Source organism: Nematolebias whitei, chromosome 11, assembly GCF_014905685.2.
Source record: "Nematolebias whitei isolate Nwh7 chromosome 11, NemWhi1, whole genome shotgun sequence".
Classification (NCBI taxonomy): Eukaryota; Metazoa; Chordata; class Actinopteri; order Cyprinodontiformes; family Rivulidae; genus Nematolebias; species Nematolebias whitei.
The window spans coordinates 49,360,844-49,380,122 of record NC_056508.1 but is presented as its reverse complement, the minus strand read 5'-3'; the positions used below and the strand labels follow the sequence as shown (position 1 = coordinate 49,380,122).

The following is a 19,279-nucleotide window of genomic DNA, read 5'->3' as shown; positions in this document are numbered from 1 at the left end:
TTTTATCATTACATTATGGAAAATAATGACCTTTATCACAATATGCTAATTTTTTGAGAAGGACCTGTAGTCACGCCCCCTCTTACACTGACAGGTTGAGCTCCCCTTCTGCGAAGGAGGAGTCTAGGACCCTATAAATGAGTAATGACACGGGACATTGGGGCTCTTCTGGGTCTGTGAACGCGTCACAGACCGGAGAGTCCAGCGCTGTAAATTGTAACCTTTTCCTGCCTTGTTTTTAATATAATTGATAAACTGAATTCACGCTTCCTTGATTTATTTGTTAGTATGAGTTGCCACTTCTGAGGGAGATAGAGCCGGAGGAAGTGGTGGGGGCTGTGTGCGGGTCCAGGGTCCAAGAGGAAGCCTAAGGCCCACGGCTAGCAGTAGCTAGCTGCAGTGACTGACGACCCGCAGTCAGCTCCAAACTTAACATAGTTGTTCAGTAGGCGTTCCAGATGTTCAATAGCTGTTTCAGATATTCAATAGCTATTCTAGATGTTCAAAACATTTTCTTGATGTCTAAAAAAGTTAAATCTGGTCCTCTGGACATTCAAAAAAACAAAAAAAAGCAAAACAACAAAAAAATGTAGAAACGTTTCGTCCCTCATCCGAGAGACTTCCTCAGTCTGAGGTGCTGTATTCAGCTCAGTCTCTTAAATAGCACCTTCACAGAGTGGATCAACCAGTACTGGTTGATCCACTCATCAGGAGAATTGGCTCAGTTCTGGGAGTGGACCTGCAGTCTCTGACAGAGGTGTCTGAGCAGATGATGCTGAGGTACCTGCTCCAGATCCTGAACAACACGTCACCCCCCTGCATGACACCCTGGACTCTTATTGCAGCACCTTCAGTCATAGACTGAGACCATGAGGTGCTCCACAGAACAACACAGGAAGTCCTCCAAACTTTTTAACTCCTCCCCCTTTCTGAATAAAATTAATCCTGCACCAAAATAAACAATTTAATGTTTCTGTCTGAACCTGACATGTTTTGGACCTTAATAGTTGATATTTTGGTATTTGGTATTTTTATTTTTTGGCAAAAGGACCTTCTCCTACTCCGCTCCTGTTTCCTGGAATATCTTGTAAAAAGATCTGAAGCTCTCGACCTTTGACCTCTCTAAGTGACTTCAAAACATCTGATAAGTTCCTGCAGACATGTTCCTGTTTTTAGTTTTCTACATCGCCTTATAATCTAGCTGTTTTTGCTACTTTTTTGCCATCTTATTTTAATTTGTTAAAAAAATCAAAAAAAAAAATCTGTATGCTTCTTTTATGATTGTCCACTGTTGTCATCATTCTTTGTTGAAATCAGGTCTCTCTTGTAAATGAGTCCCTGAGGCTCAATGGGATTAACCTGTAGAAATAAAGGTTGAATGAATTTTTATATTCTCTGTTATTTATTTTATATCTTGTGTGATTTCTTGTGTCTGTTCCTTGGTACTGAAACTCTGGCACAACAATGTCCTGCGGGATCAATAAAGTTCTATCTTATCTTATTTTATCTTAACATGTGATTCTTGACCTGCCATTGTGTATCTATTCCTACCAAACCCAGCCGGTTGAAGCAGATGGTCCTCTTGTCCTGATCCTGGTTCTGCTAAAGGTTTCTTCCTCATGAGGGAGTTTTTCTTTCCACTGTCGCCTTCATGCTTGTTCAAGATGAGAGTTCTGTGATGGAGTTAAACTCAAAGCTGCTCCTCAGATAAACAATGTTAAATTATTATTTTATAGATGAATGTTTCTCTTCAGTCCCTGAGACGATTCTGTTGTGACTTGGAGCTTTATAGATAAACTGAATTAAGTAAATTGAATCTTATCTTATCTTAGATGTTCAATAGCTGGTCTAGATGTTTTCTGTCAGGTTGATTTCGTGTTCTTCATGTGTTCTGTTCGGTTAGGTTTCTTTGTGTTCATTGTTCCTTACTTTCTCCAGTCTGGAACACCTGGTGGATTCCTCCTGAACTGGTTTGAGGGATCAGAGCTACTGTGGCTCCATCTGGAACCTTGGGAAACAAAACATCACAGTAATCCGAAAATGTAAGAGGAAAAGAGGCACAGCCACCTTGAACTTGGTCAATATGTACCTTATAGTGCTGCAGTGTGTTGAGACGTTTCCAGCAACCTTGAACCACTGCTGTGACATCATCATCTGAAAGAGTCAGGTGACCTGCCTGACCCGACCGCCATTCTGTAGACAAACAGATGCAGGTGAGCATGAGCTGTGTGGGAAACTCTGACCAGATGAGACAGGCACATATACCTAGGTCCAAGCTGTTTGCTAACGGCCTCTGAGAGAACGGAGCTCCTCTGTAGACATGGTCTAGGATTTTGTCTTTTACCTGCACACAGGAAACATACAAACAAGTAAGAGGCAGATAGACAGGTATTAGGGACATACAAACAGACAGGCACCTGTGTGATGGTGTCAATGTCAAGTACTTTAACAGGACATTGCTGAATCTCAAGTCCATTCTTCACCAAGACGTTAAGAGTCTGAGAACCAGGTGTAGAAAGAAAGGTAGAAATGTGAAAAGTGATTAGGAAACTGAACCTGTCCAGATGAAACAAAATCAATAGTTTACACAGGAAGGACTAGTGTTGCTATGGTTACCATGGAGCAGTACTCAATGTCCTCTCGTAACAGGTGACTGTCATTCAGTGTCCGTTTGGCTTTTCCTGTCACAGCATCCACTGGACCCTTGTCCACCTGATATTTAATGGCTCTGTAGAGCATATAGAGTGGCTCACCTGCCACGTCCTGTCAGACAGACAGGTACAGATGAGACAGATACAGGCAGAGAGACAGGTGCAGGTAAGACAGTGAAAGACACACAGGGACATGCGGAAACATACCTTCAAGAAGGAGTAAAGACAGATGGACATCCAGTTGGTCAACATCTTCTCAACAACTGTCTCCGTTCTGAAAGACAGCAAGACAGCTCAGTCCATGTTCAGGACCTAAACCAGAACACCTGACTTTAAAAATAGACATCTGGTCCAAAACACTAACTTCAGTACTATGCACACAAACACACTTACTATAAACTGGTTTTGCTGCTCTTTAAATTGTTTGCTAGTGTCGTATGCTGGTCGTTTATTGGTTTTACTCTTTATTTAGGTGTTTTCTACGAGCTACATGACCCGATGGTGTTGTGAATGTTAGGCTGCCTTCAGACCCAGGCCTCCCTTGCAAAAGAGATCTGTGATCTCATGGGATTTGCCTGGAGGCTAATAATTAATTAGTTAATTAATTAATTAATGTGCTAACTGCTAAGTGGATTCAGCTCACACAAAGCTAAGCTCATCAATCAGGCGAGTCGCCCTTTTTTTAAACGTTTTTGTTTTAAACAGAGTTTCTGTTTCTTGACTTTGTTGTACTGCTTCCTTGCTGGTTAATGTTTTGTGCTTTATTTTTTTAGGTGTTTTTTACATAAATCACTACTGCAAGGTTCTGCAGTGGTGTGATAAGCTAATCAGATTTGTTTAGATCGACTCAGATTGAATTCACATTCAGCTGAGATCAGGCGAGTGGTTTTAAACAGTGTTTTATTTATTTATTTTTCTGCTCCCTGTTGATTGTTGTTGTTTTCTATTCGTTTTGAGAGCGGAGGGCCCCAGTCTTGTGCGGAGCCAGTCTCATGGTGCTACACCGTGGTGGGTCTAGCAAGCTGTTGACCAACGCGCCCAAACCTGAAACCATAGCACTCTGTGCTTTTAACAACCATTAACTAGCCAGGTGCACTTAGGCTCCGCTGAACCACTAATGCTAGTTCAAGTTGGCAGTCAGAAACCACAGGCCGGCTGGGTGACGGCCCGAGGTAAACTAAATGTTAAAACTAAGTCCCCGGTTCACCATCAATACGTTCATAATTCAGAAGATGTTTCAAAAATTTTTTCCTCCACTGTAAATCACATTTCAAATCAGTTTCCTCCCATTAGCTACCTGGAACCACAGGCCCGAGGGGTATAGGCCCAAAGTCAGAGTCAGAGAGTGTCAGAGATTCTTTATTGTCATTCGCACCTCATGTGGTACATGTGGTGGAGCGAAATTATGTTCACAGGGTCCCAGTTACATCCAACAATAAAATGTATAAGAAAGACAGTGATAACATCTAAGATATGAACTAAGAAAAACATCAACTAAATATACACTAAGCACTCATAACATAAAACATTGAACATCAGCACAAACATGAACATGAGTCTGTGAGCAGATGTGCACGCATGAACACATCAACATTGAAACAGATCAGCAGCAACATGAAACAGATCAGCAGCAACATGAAACAGATCAGCAGCAACATGATGTGGTTTTTCACAGTGATTATTCTAGTTAGAGATTCATGAGTCTAACAGCCTCAGGGTAGAAGCTGTTCCTCAGTCTAGTGGTTCTACACTTAATGCTCCTCAACCTCCTTCCTGAGGGGAGTGGGGCAAAAAGTGTGTGTGCTGGGTGAGTGAGGTCCTTCATGATACAGGTGGCCCTCTTCCTGCATCTAGAGGTGTAGATGTCTGTGATGGTGGGGAGGCTGACTCCGACAGTCTTCTGTGCAGCCTTCACCACTCTCTGCAAAGCTTTTCTTTCTGCAGCTGTGCAGCCTCCATGCCACACGTTGATGCTGGAGCACAGGATGCTCTCCACTGCACACCTGTAGAAGGAGGTGAGGACTGAGCTTCCCAGACCAGCTCGTCTCAGCCGTCTGAGGAAGTAGAGTCTCTGATGAGCTTTCTTCATCAGGCTGGTGGTGTTGTTGCTCCAGCTGAGGTTGTCATTCATGTGTACACCCAAGTACTTGTAGCTGGAGACCACTTCCACCGCAGATCCTCTTATGTTCAGGGGGGTGTAGATGTTTTTGTTCCTTCTGAAGTCCACAATCATCTCCTTTGTCTTCTTCACATTGATGTGAAGGTTATTCTCTCTGCACCAGCTCTCCAGGTGTTCCACCTCCTGCCTGTAGCTGGACTCATCTTTGTTTGTGATGCATCCCACCACCGCTGTATCATCTGCAAACTTTACAATGTGACAGCCTGGATGGGTAGCTGCACAATCATATGTGAGCAGAGTAAACAGGAGGGGGCTCAACACACATCCCTGAGGAGAGCCAGTGCTGAGGTTTATGGTGGAGGAGGAGAAGTTGTGGATCCTCACTAACTGTGGTCTGTTTGTTAAGAAGTCTAGTACCCAGTTGCAAATGGAGGGGCTTAGTCCTAATGAGAGTAGTTTGTCCATCAGGGTTTGGGGGATCATGGTGTTGAAGGCGGATGTGAAGTCCACAAAGAGCATACGGACGTAAGAGTTTTTCTGCTCCAGGTGGTTGAGTGCAGTGTGGACCACAGAGGAGATTGCATCCTCTGTTGATCAGTTCTCACGGTATGCATACTGATGAGGGTCCTCGTTGATGTTGATGGTTGTTTTGATGTGAGTCATGACCAGTTTTTCAAAGCATTTAGCGACTATCGGGGTGAGGGCCACTGGCTGATAGTCATTCAGACCAGTCACTGTAGAGCTTTTTGGGACTGGGATGATGGTGGCAGTCTTCAGGCAGGTGGGAACTGTCTCCAGGGTAAGTGAGGTATTAAAGATGTCTGCCAGCACCTTGCAGAGCTGATCAGCACATTCCTTCAACACTTTTCCGGGGATGTTGTCTGGGCCAGTTGCTTTGTGCGGATTAATCCTCCTGAAGGTACGCCTTACTTCGGCTGAGGTCACGCTGAGATGCTCTTCATCCGGTGGTGAGGGGAGTCTGGTGCTGGGTGGTCTGTTCGGGTCTTCAAAGCGTGCATAGAACTTGTTGAGGGCATCAGGCAGAGATGGGTCTTTGGGGCATTGTTCGCTCCTTCCTTTATAATCTGTTATGCACTTAATTCCCCTCCACATGCTCCGAGGGTCTTGTGAGATGAATTGACCCTCGATCCTCTGTGCATATGTGGCCTTGGCCCTCTTAATACCAGCAACCAGCTCTTTTCTTGTCCTACTCAGCTCCTCTGAGTTTCCAGACCTGAAGGCAGTGTTCCTGGCTTCCAGCAGTGTGCGCACCTCTGCATTCAGCCAAGGTTTTCTGTTTGGGTAGCTTTTAACATTTCTGATCGTGGAGACAGTTTCAGTACATGTACTAATATAACCCAGAACTGAGGATGTGTATTGGTCCAGATCAAGCGATCCTCCATTTTCAGCAGCTTCTCTGAAAACCTGCTAGTCTGTTCGGTCAAAACAATCTCAGTATGGGGCCACTGTCCTGGATCCAACATTTAACTTTCTTTTGTACCGGTCTGGAGCGTCTCAGCAGTGGCATGTAAGCAGGAGCCAGGAAGATTGAGATGTGGTCTGACAGTCCTAGGTGGGGGCGGGGTTCGGCTTTGTATGCATCTTTTACGTTCATGTAAACACGGTCCAGCGTGTGGTCTCCACGTGTTGGAATCGCCACATGTTGATAAAAGCTCGGGAGACAGTCCTTTAGATTCACGTGGTTAAAGTCTCCGGCTACCACGTAAAGAGCCTCGGGGTGTTTGCTCTGCAGCGAGCTGATGATATCATGTAGCTCCTGCAGTGATTCATTAGCATTAGCGTCCGGAGGAATGTAAACGACAGTGATGAAAGTCAGCGTGAACTCGCGGGGTAGATAATGTGGCCGACATTTCACTGTTATTTGCTCCAAAGCTTTCGAGCATGAGTTATTTACAACAGTACAATTTGTGCACCAACTTTACTCACGTAAATGCATACTCCGCCTCCCCGTGATTTCCCCGTTAGCTCGCTGCAGCGGTCCGCTCGAAAAAAAAAGTCTGTCATCCAGCTGGAAGACTGTGTCCGGCGTTTCGCTTGTAATCCATGTTTCCGTGAGGCAAAGCACCGCACACTTCTTCATCTCTTCTGAGGCGTCCGCTCTCAGACGAAGTAAATCCACCTTGTTGTCCAACGAGCAGACATTCGCCAGAAAGAGAGATGGCATGGGGAGTTTACCGGCTTTTGCGTTAGCTCGTAGCCTCACCATAACCCCCCGCCCGGCATCCTCTCCTCTTAAGCCGGGAGCAGCGCTTCCTCTTCTGCCCGCTGGAACGCCTCTGCTGCAGCTTCCAGGTAGATGACTTTAAGATCTGCATTCTGCCGAGCGTAGCTTTGAGTTTGTTGCTGATTTCTGCTATATTTCGTGGCAAATCCGCTCCTATTCTCATCAGTTCGGTTCGGCTATAGTTCACACGCATAAATCGCGCGGAGTCAGGCACAGAGTCAATATCAAAACTTCTAAAAACTGGGATGGTACCGGGAGCCTGTGAAGCTACAACTGGTCTGAGCGCGGCCATCTTTATAAAGTAAGCCTAAAGATAAAACTAAACCTCCAGCTAATCACCGATCCATTCACATTTCAAATATTTATTCTCCCGTTCAAAACCTCGTTTCGAACCAGTTTCCTCCACTTAGCTACCCTGAACCTCAGCCCCACTGGGTGATGGTCCAAAGAAAAAAATACTAAAACTAAGCCCTCGGTCAACCATCGACCCATTCAACTTTCAAATAGGTTTTCCGTGCTTAGTGAGACGCGCACCAAGGAGCAGACTCTTGTTGTTGGCAGCTCCACAGTTCAAGATGTGGCACCTACGACTCAAACCACAGTCAAATGCATTCCAGGGTCCAGAGCAGGCGGCACTGAATCCCACCTGAAACTACTGGTTAAAGGTAAGGCGAAATACATTAAAATTATTATTCACGTTGGCGAAAATGACACTTGGCTATGCAAATCAGAAATCACTAAAATAATCCAACATTTTTCAGTCAGGTCATCTGGACAGTTTCTTTTTTTGTGCTGAAATGTTTCGCCTTCGATCCGGAAGGCTTGAAGGCTTGAAAAACTGTTACTGGCAGTCGAGCAGAGGTTGAATAGAGTGTGTACCATTGTGTCTTAGAGGGAAGTAAATTTGACAGTCATTGGCGTAGAAGTGAAATGGTATGTTGTATTTCCAGAAAATAGCACCTAGTGGCAGCAGGTATAAAGAAAATAGAAGGGGACCAAGGATGGACCCCTGTGGTACTCCCCATTGGTTGATCATGTGAACAGCTAGTTCTGGATGTCATCAACAAACTGGTTGATCCACTATGTGGTGCTATTTATAAGACTGAGTTTGTTGCAGCTCCTCAGACTGAAGAAGTCTTTTGGATAAACTATGAAACTTTCCAATAAGAATCTAAAAATGTTAAATCTGGTCCTCTGGACATTCAAAAAAACAAAACAAAGCAAATCAACAAAAAAATGTAGAAACGTTTCGTCTCTCATCCGAGAGACTTCCTCAGTCTGAGTTGCTGTATTCAGCTCAGTCTCTTAAATAGCACCTTCTCAGAGTGGATCAACCAGTTTTGCTGCTGACAACCAAAACCAGCTGATCACATGCTCAAGAAGGACCATCAGCCTAACAATGGATCATTAGCACACTGATGGCTGTTTACTACTCACAGAGGGCTGAGTGATACTAGCAATCACAGCATTGTAAGAGGGGGACAATTGAACACGTAGGCCTCCACACCTGTTTAACGATGGACGATTTCTTTTCACAAAGATGGCCTCCTTTACTCCTCTCTCAAACCATCGTTCCTCTCTGTCCAGGATGTGAACATCTTCATCCCTGAAAGAGTGACCGCTGGCCTGGAGATGAGTGTAGACCTCAGAGTCCTGGCCTGATGATGTTGATCTTCTGTGCTGGGCCATCCTTTTGGCCAGTGGCTGTTTAGTTTCCCCGATGTAAGACTGATCACAGCCCTCCTGACACTGAACAGCATACACAACATTGCTCTGTTTGTACCAGGGGACTGGATCTTTGGGATGAACCAGTCTTTGCTGTAATGTATTTTGGGGTTTCCTAACTTGTGCTCCAAAGATTTGGAGCACAAGTTAGGAGTCATCAGGACTCTGTACCACAGAGCAGACAGCATCCCCACTAGCTCAGGAGCCAGGCAGAAGGAGAAATCCCACACAAGACAGGCTATAGAGCAATGTGGATATCCTAACTGGGCCTTCCTGAAAGCAGAGAAGAAACCCAAACAGGACTCCAGTCAGCCAACAGGTGAAAAGGAGGAACCCAGACCCAGACCAGTGGTCATTCCATATGTTGAGGGGGTATCAGAGAAACTGAGACGTTTATTTTCTAAACATAACGTCCCAGTGGATTTTAAACCCCAAAATACATTAAAGACTGGTTCATCCCAAAGATCCAGTCCCCCGGCACAAACAGAGTAATATTGTGTATGCTGTTCAGTGTCAGGAGGGCTGTGATCATTCTTACATCGGGGAAACAAAACAGCCACTGGCCAAAAGGATGGACCAGCACAGAAGATCAACATCATCAGGCCAGGACTCTGCGGTCTACACTCATCTCCAGGCCAGCGGTCACTCTTTCAGGGATGAAGATGTTCACATCCTCATCTCATCCCAAAAGAAATCACAATTAAGGAAAAAAACAATAAACACATCAAAAAAAGCAATGGACAAATTAAAAGATGATTTACATAAACAAAGCTGGAAAGACGTGTATGTTGATGATGTGAACAGATCATATGATGAGTTTATGAATATTTTGGGAGCTCTGTATGAAAAGAATTGTGTGCAAAATAATTGTACAAAGAGAAATGTTGTTGACCAACCATGGATGACGAAAGGGTTGAGAAATGCTTGTAAAAAAAATAATTTTTTGTATACATGTTTCTTGAAATTGAGAACACAAGAGGCTGAAGAGAAATATAAGAAGTATAAAAATAAATTAGTAGCGATTATAAGGAAACACACAAGAAGGAATATTATAGTGATTTATTAAATAAAAGTAATGGTGATATGAAAGCTACATGGCGAGTAATAAATAGTGTTCTGAAAAGTCATAAAGCAAAAACAGGTATTTCACAATATTTTTTGAAGGATGACGATGAAATCCATGATGAAAATGAAATTGTAAATGGATTTAATCATCATTTTGTGAACGTTGGATCAAGCCTTGCAGCTAAAATACCAAAAGTAGACAATAATGTGAACCATTCAGTTATAAGTTGTGACAACAGTATTTTTCTTAATGGAACTGACAAAGAAGAAATAATGAATGTAGTAAAAAATCTTACAGATAAGAGATCAAAAGACTGGGTGGACATGGATATGATGTTTGTAAAGGACATAATGAGTTATGTTATCGAGCCGTTTACATATATTTGTAATTTATCATTTTCAAAAGGAATATTTCCAGACAATATGAAAGTAACTAAGGTAGTTCCTCTCTTTAAAAATGGTGATAAATGTGTGTTCAATAATTATAGACCAATATCCTTATTACCACAATTCTCAAAAATTCTAGAAAAACTGTTTGTGACCAGATTAGATAAATTTATTACTAAACAAAACATTCTAAGTAGCAGTCAGTATGGGTTTAGAGCAAAAAACTCTACATCAATGGCTCTCATGGAATTAGAACAAATAACTACTGCTGTCGATCAAAAACAGTATTGTGTTAGTATTTTTGTTGATTTAAAAAAAGCATTCGATACTATTGACCACACTATTCTCCTTGAAAAATTAAATAAATATGGTATGAGAGGACCAGCATTACACTGGGTATCTAGCTATTTAAAAGATAGGAAACAGTTTGTACAAATAAATGGTGTAAGATCTGACCTGTGCAATATCACTTGTGGAGTTCCTCAAGGCTCTGTACTTGGACCAAAGTTATTTATTTTATATGTGAATGACTTAGTGAATGTATCAGGACTCCTCAAATGTGTCCTTTTTGCAGATGACACCACATTTTTCTGTTTGGGTAAAGATGTAAAACGGATGTTGGAACTGATGAAGACAGAATTTGATACAATACAAACTTGGTTTAAACTTAATAAATTATCATTAAATTTAGATAAAACTAAATACATGATATTTAGTAACAAAAAGAGAACTGTTGATGATCCATTTAAAATTGAGGGTGTTGAGATTTGTAGAGTTAATGAGATGAAATTTTTGGGTGTAATCATTGATGAACAGCTAACATGGAAAAATCACATCAATTCTGTAAGAACAAAAATATCTAAATCTATTGCAGTACTATACAAAGTCAGGGAATTATTAAATGATAAAGCTCTGTACATGTTGTATAACACAATCATTGTTCCACATTTAATCTATTGCATTGATGTTTGGGGGAAAGCGTGTAAAACATTTACAAAACCTATTTTTATTTTACAGAAAAGAGCTGTAAGAATTATCACCAGAAAGCATTACTGTCACCCATCAAGCACATTATTTTATCAACTGAACTTATTGAAGTTCCATGATTTGGTAGATTATAGTATTTTATCTGTTATGTATAGGGCTCAAAATAACACATTACCATTAAATATCCAAAGAAATTTTGTTAAAAGACAAAGTTGTTATAATCTTAAGGGGATAGAGATATTTGTCAAACCAACATTCAGAACTAGTCTGAAGGGAAGGTCTACCTCAATCCAAGGAGTTGGATTGTGGAATGTTCTAGAGAGTGATGTGAAAAATGCCAAGTCAATGTGCACATTTAAGAAAAAGATCAAAGCTGAATTGTTAAAAAAGTATATATGAAGTAGCTTAATGTGTGTTTTGTATTAGAATTAGAAAATTAGATAGTTATTCATTTTGTTCTGTTACTTGAAAATTAATATGTCTGAAATAATTGTTTGAAAAAAGGGGCAGATAAAATAAGATTTTTTCTTCTTTCTGCTGCCTTTCATTTTAAAGTTTTTTGTATCTTTTTATATATTGTTATGGAATTGTTTTGTACTTTTTTAAAATGAATAAACTTCATACCATACCATACTTCATACCATACATCCTGGACAGAGAGGAACGATGGTTTGAGAGAGGAGTAAAGGAGGCCATCTTTGTGAAAAGAAACCGTCCATCATTAAACAGGGGTGGAGCCTCCTGGTTCAACTGTCCCCCTCTTACAATGCTGTGATTGCTAGTATCACTCAGCCCTCTGTGAACAGTAAACAGCCATCAGGTGCTAATGATCCATTGTTAGGCTGATAGTCCTTCTTGAGCATGTGATCAGCTGGTTCTGGTTGTCAGCAGCAAACTGGTTGATCCACTCTGAGAAGGTGCTATTTAAGAGACTGAGCTGAATACAGCACCTCAGACTGAGGAAGTCTCTCGGATGAGAGACAAAACGTTTCTACATTGTTTTGTTGATTTGCTTTGTTTTGTTTTTTTGAATGTCCAGAGGACCAGATTTAACTTTTTTAGATTTTTCTACCTGGATTATTGAGCATGCATCAGGATATTTCCAATAAGAACATTCTGTCCAGAGGACCCGACTCCACCTGGTCAGATTCAACATGTTCCTGTTTCAGTCTGAGGCTGTTTTCTGTTACATACCGTCGCAACATGAGCTTGGGGTTTTTGACAACGTACTGCTGCACCAGGTCCTGCAGGAAACTCTTCATGACCTCAGTAAAGTACTCCAGCTTATCGTGCAGAGCCATGGTGAGCAAACTGGCCACGTAGCCCCGGTCCCTCTGAGAGAACCCTTGCTGGGCCTCCAGAGTGTGAATGAACTGTGAGACAGAACCACAATGTCAAAAGTGTCTGTAGATCCTAGTCTGAGCCGGTTTCACACATTACCTTTGCAGCACCCACCCTGGTGAGGAAGAGTTTGTTGTTCAAGAGATTGTTGAGTTGATGAAGGCCCTGCTCCACAGTCTGTCTCCTGGACTCTGGCAAGTCCAGCTGCCGGTTCAGTGACACCATCTGATGACCGGGGAAGAAAACTCTCTCTACATATATCTTGTAGTCTAGCAGAGGAAGTCCAGGTCCTCCAACATCACTGCTCAGGTCCATCATCTCCGTCATCAAGTCTACAAGAGGAGGAGAAGAGAAGAAGTCCATCAGTCTCAGAAACACCTGGACTTTATTGTTTATGTCTAAAGTTTAGACGGATAAGTCTGACAAGGCAACACATCTCTGGACACAAAAACATGCACTCACTAATCAGTGTTATAAACTGTTATTTGGTCCATCTTGGTGAAGAGGGAGCTGCAAGAAGAAGCTCTCTAGTTGGTCTACATTCCTCCTCTCACCTGTGGTCATGCACTCTGGGTAGAAACTGAAAGAACAAGATCGTGTAGACCAGGGGTGCCTGGACTTTTTCAGCCAGTCCAGTCCAGTTCAGTGCAACAAGGAATGTACAGATCTCTATATTGGAGAAACCAAATAGTCTCTTCACAGACGCATGGCTCAGTACAGGAAAGCAAGCTCCTCAGGACAAGACTCAGTGGTTCATCTACACCTCAGGGATAAGGGACACTCGTTTGAGGACCAGAATGTTCATATTTTGGGCCAAGAAGATAGATGGTTTGAGAGGGGGTGAAGGAAGTGGTTTATGTAAAAATAGAGAAACCATCTTTAAACAGAAGAGCAGATCTCAGATTTCAGCTTTCAAAAACTTACAATGCAGCTTTAGGACTGATACACAGCCAGTTTCACTCCTAAAGATTTTAACCATGTGACCAGAGTGGCCCCTCTGTGGGTGGGACTAGCAAAGACCCTAAAAATCCTCTATTGTTAAGAGTGAGCGGTCAGTCTGCATCATGCAAGCATACAGAACACCTCAGCTTTATAACTTGAATCCCACACTCCTTGATTCTTTTGTAGTGATATGGTAAAAAGGTCGGTACATATTACAGGTGTGCAATTAGAATAATAAATGCAAGTCAAGTCAAACGCAATTAAAATAATGGTGGATCTTTGGTAATGTTGTGATCCCCCTCACTTGAATTAAACACACAAAACTAGGTTGGTTAAAGTGACAATTCTGTAACATTTATTGTAAGTTTGAATAATAACAACAATGTGAAATTATGGCAAGTGTGAAATATGAATGCGTAAACAATAGTGTTCTTTCAGAAGGGTGAACAATATGAGAATAGCTTAAACTTTTGAGGAGAGATGGTTTATCAATTTAGAACTAATGTTTAAAAATTAAGGTAAGCTTCTGAGCTTTGTAAAGTAAACTAAAAGTATCTAAAAAGAACCGGTTGGTACTGAGAGTCATCCTTCATCAGAAGGAAGATGAGTTTTTCCTACCCAAAGATGTCCTCATTACCACAATGGATATGATGGTGAAAAAGCTGGTGTTCGTCATTCTAGGAAGTGATGATTCTCTCCAGAACTACATTTCATCCGGCAAGACAGAACCATCATTCCGGTGGTGTCTGAGAGAGTTCTGTGGACTTTCTCCACATTTCATCCAGCTCGGTTCCATCCAAGATAGAAGGTGGAGGGACTGGAACTCCCGGTTCCTTCAGGCCGGTTCAAAGGAGGCCCCAAGCAAACTTGAGAAAGACTCTCCCTTCTTTGATTTTCAGTTTTACTTTATTCTAGGAGCGGGGTGCCTTTGCAAATTGTATCCAATCAGCGCAACTTTGACCAACAAAATGGGTGTTAAATGAGTTGGATAAATTAATTTTGATGAGATAATTCACTTCCTCTCAAAGTTTAGAGGAAAAACAATGACTGCTTTGCTTACCCAGTAACACCTTGTTTAAAAACACCATTTTCTTCACATATGTAACATTTGGGTTTTTCACACAATATTGTACACAACAGGTGGTTCTGTTTGAAGGTCTGTCCAAGTGGCAAATTCCCAATCGTAGCCATGGTGATCACACAACTCTTGTCCTGGGGGTATGACAAAGTTCTGTCCTCCGTTGAATGCAGATTACAGAGGTGTTGCCTTGTCTGACACAGAAACTGAGAGTTGATTATTCATTCAACCTTTATTTAGACAGCTTTGTAGAAGGTAGATCCTGTTCCTTTGATATAGACTTTTTGGAGACGCAAAGTCTATCTTTCCAGGAAAGGGAGTAATTAGCAAAGAGGGGGTGGAAGAGTTTAGTTAGAGTGTCTCTGAGGACAGGATGTGGACCTTCTCTGAGAGACGTAGAACATGACACTTTGAATTGAGAAAGCTCCTCGGATGAGAAGCGAAATGTCATCAGTTACAAATAAAGTCCAGCTGTTCTGTTTGTACCCTTTTTTTAGATCCCCATTTACACAGAACAACCTCTGGAAACCTTAGGGTTTTTTCAATGTTTATTGGACGTAAAAAACAAAAAAAGAGGGTTTAAAAATAAATAAAAAAACGCTGTACCGTAAGCTGCTACTTTTTTCCTCACACTTTGTATCCTGCAGTTTATATGCAGGAGCATCTTATTTATGTATTTTTTTCATAATTTTCAAAATGTATATTTTATTTTGAGGAGCTTCCTGCCACTGACTAACATTTCCCTTTGACAGAGCTGGGCGCTCGTGGCTCCCTGCGCCCCGCCCCTCACGAGGCAGGTGTTTGTGACACAGAGAGAATGTCCTCAGGTGTACAATGACTCTTGCTCATGGTTTCAAATACCCAACCATAACTCCACCCACTCTGTCATCATGTGACCAAAAGTCTAACCTTAATGACCAACGAGGTACTCTCGAGGACCATCTCCTCCATAACCTCAGTCTTCTTTTCATTAAAATGGAGGAAATTAAGTGCCATCCATCCTCTAATGTCATCAAGACAGTCCAGGAGAGACTGAGTGGAGCCATTTTGTTTCAAAGGGAAATAGACTTGACAGTCATCTGCATATAAATGAAACTGCACACCATGTTTCTGAAAATAGAACCCAGTGGCAGAAGGTAAAGAGAAAACAGGAGAAGACCAAGAATAGAGCCCTGGGGTACCCCCCAGAGGAGGGCAGCAGAAGCAGAGGTAAAATTATCCATCATCCCACTAAAACTTCTATCAGAAAGGTAAGACCTAAACCACTGCAGAGCTGAGCCAGTGATGCCCACCCACCGCTCCAGTCTGGAGATGAGAATGTCATGGTTGACTGTGTCGAAAGCAGCTGTTAAATCTAAAAGCACAAGTAAAACACAGTTTCCAGAATCCAGTGCTAAAAATATGTCATTAAAAACCCTTAAAAGAGCAGATTCAGTGCTGTGGTACATTTTAAAACCAGACTGGAAGATCTCCAAAATTTTTAATTAATCCAAAAATGCCTTCAGCTGCGTGTAAACAATTTTTTCCAAAATTTTGGATATAAAGGGTAACTTGGAGATTTGCCTAAAGTTTATAATAATAATAATAATAATAATAATAATAATAATAATAATAATAATAATAATAATAATAATTTTATTTAAAAAACGCCTTTCAGGACACCCAAGGACATTTTACAGTAAGAACAAAAATCAATAGGAATAAATTACATAAAGAATATAAAATACATACAGCAAAGTTAAGGATAAGCGAGTCTAAAGAGATGTGTTTTCAGAGCAGTCTTGAATAGAGAAAGAGAGGTGGTGTTTCGTAAGTCAGGGGGTAGAGAGTTCCAGAGATGAGGAGCAGAGCAGGTGAAGGCCCTGCTCCCCATGGTGGAGAGGCGGGCAGAGGGTACATGGAGGTGTAGTGAAGAGGAGGATCTGAGAGAGCGAGAGGGGATGGAGATGTGTAGGAGGTCAGATAGGTACGGAGGGGCAAGGTTGTGGATAGCTTTGAAAGTGAGAAGAAGAATTTTGAAGACGATGCGTGATTTAACCGGGAGCCAGTGGAGCTGCTGCAGGACTGGAGTGATGTGGTTATAGGAGGAGGTTTGAGTGATGACACGGGCAGCTGAGTTCTGGACCAATTGCAGCTTCTGGAGAGATTTGTTGGGGAGGCCATAAAGAAGGGAGTTGCAGTAGTCAATCCGGGAAGTCACAAGACTGTGAACAAGGATGGCTGTGGTGCGGGGTGTGAGAGAAGGGCGGAGACGGTTAATATTTAGGAGATGAAAATAGGCAGACTGTGTAACATTGTTGATGTGTGAAGTGAAGGAGAGAGTGGTGTCGAGGATGACACCAAGACTCTTGACCTGAGGTGAGGGGGATAGCAGAGAGTTGTTAAGGGGGATGAGAAGATTTTCTGATTTTGAAATAGAGTTTTTGGTACCGACAAGAATGATTTCTGTTTTGTTACTGTTTAGTTGTAGGAAATTGTTAGAAAACCAGTGATTTAGCTCATTGAGACAGTCGGTGAGGATGGAGGGTGGGTGGGTGGAGTTTGGTTTTGTTGACAAGTAGAGCTGTGTGTCATCAGCATAACGGTGAAAATGGACACCAAATTTACAAAAGATGTTACCTAGAGGAAGGACGTAAATGATGAAGAGGAGGGGTCCGAGGACAGAGCCTTGGGGGACACCCGTGGAGACGGGGGAAGACTGGGAACAAAAGCATTTAAGTTGAATGAATTGAGTGCGGTCAGAGAGATACGATTTGAACCAGTCTAACGGAGTACCCGAGATGCCAATGGAGGTTAGTCTGTTGAGGAGGATAGAACGACAGATTGTGTCGAAGGCAGAACTTAGATCCAGTAAAATGAGGATAGAAAGAAGAGCAGAGTCAGCAGCAAGAAGAAGGTCATTAGTTATTTTTATTAGAGCTGTCGGAGCCCTTTAAGTATTGAATGAATTAATTATTTGCTAAATGATGAATATTGATTTAAAACTATGTTAAATATTACAGATTGCAGAAGAACTATTATGTTTCTTCTTATTTAGTTGTTTATGGCTCCCCCTAGTGGGATCAGCGGAGGCAGTCATTAAAACAGGGAATTCAGCTGCTACGAGGGGATTGTTGTTTTTTGCAGTGAAGGAGAGAGGCGTGAAACAATTTTCGTTACCACACACAAATTGTTTAATTTTTGAGATTTGTAAGAAGTCAACTTGGAGAATATATATTTTTTTCTTTTTTTAAATTCAACAAGGAAATTAAATGCCGAACTTTTGAAAAAACAAATCTCTCCATGACTGCTTATATATTTTGTTGTGCGTCGAGAACCTCCTCCACAAGGCTATTCTGGCTCAAACTTTTTAGAGCTTTTGATGAAGCAAGAATAGTGTAAGGATGGTACTTTTCTGTGGCCCAGTTTGTGTCTGTTTCCCTTGTGCTCCCTCATTAGTGCTATTAGTGCCACCTGTGTCTCGTCCCAGCTGTTTGTTATCACGTCTCGTCTTGTCCCTGTATTTAAGTCGTCCGTTCTGTCTTGTTCTTCGTCGGGTCATCTTCGTTGGGTCTCCTGAGTCTTTCCCTGAGTCTTCCTGGTTCCTTGAGTTCCCCGTGTCTCTCGTGTCTCCTGAGTCCCCCGTGCCTCCTTCCTATGTTCATGTAAGTTTTGCTGCCCCGTCAGCTTGTTTATTTTGTACTTTTATTTATCATTAAAATCCTATTTTTGTATTTCTGCCGAGTTGAGTCCCTGTTCTGCACTCTGGGTTCGCTCCTGACCTCAAAACCTGACAGTACGACCCGACCAGAACAGAACCCAGCGGGCAGGGTTCTCACTCAGCAACACTCACCTTTTTTTCTTTTTCCCTCCTCGTGCCATCATGGACGAGCTCCACTCCGTCCCTGTCCTTCCACCGTCCCACCGCCGCCGTAGTGGCAGAAGACGGTTCCGGAGGCAGTCTGCGGCGACCGGCCCGGTCTCGTCGGCCGAGCAGAACTTTAGAGCTGGTTCCGTTGTTTTTGTGGGAGCGGGGTCCGCCGCCTCACCTCCCAGGTTTCCGGTGGGGGCGAGATCCAGCGTCCCGCGGGAGCTCCGGTCCACTCCTGTTCGGTTCGGTGAGTCCGGTCCGGTTGACGTTACAGGGGCGGGTTCCGTCGCCTCACCTTCCAGGTTCCTGGTGGGGGCAGAATCCGGCCTCTCACCGCCACTCCGCGCCACGGCTGTTCGACCCAGCCTGGCCGTACCTCCGGAGCGTATTTATTGTGACTCTGTGGGGGCGTGTCCCGCCGCCTCACCTTCCAGGTTTCCGGTGGGGGCGGCACCCGTCACCACACCCACTCATACAGACATTCTCTTTTTTCATTCATTTTCCCCTAAAGATATTTTTCTTGTTAATCAGACCATTTTTGAACTATTTAATTCAGCTAAAAGAAACCCGTCCTCCTTTGATTTCGTTTTGTCCCAGATAGAGGATTTTTTACTTTCTATCCCTGGTCTTTCTTTGCTCCCCGAATATGATTTTTTATTAACTGAGTTACAGACAATAAAGACTCCTGTTTCAGCCATCCCTGAGGTGGACTCCACGCTGCACGCAGCCATCCCTGAGGTAGACTCCATGCTGCACGCAGCCCCTGAGGTGGGTCCTCATCTCTCCTATTCCGAGGGGGTCCTGGCAGACGCTCCTCAGCTCTCCTATTCCGAGGGGGTCCTGGCAGACGCTCCTCATCCCTCCTATTCTGAGGGGGTCCCGGCAGACG

General features: G+C 42.7%; 1 long non-coding RNA gene across 1 annotated transcript; it reads right to left on the bottom strand.

Annotated features, from left to right (window-relative positions):
• Nucleotides 1–1,929: 1,929 nt before the first annotated feature.
• On the bottom strand, nt 1,930–2,315 carry LOC119417802. Its single transcript, XR_005187160.1, has 3 exons — nt 2,266–2,315; nt 2,090–2,193; nt 1,930–2,008 (listed from the first exon to the last, which is right to left on the bottom strand). It is a non-coding gene; the product is annotated as an uncharacterized LOC119417802 (long non-coding RNA).
• Between the last annotated feature and the right edge of the window lie 16,964 nt (nt 2,316–19,279).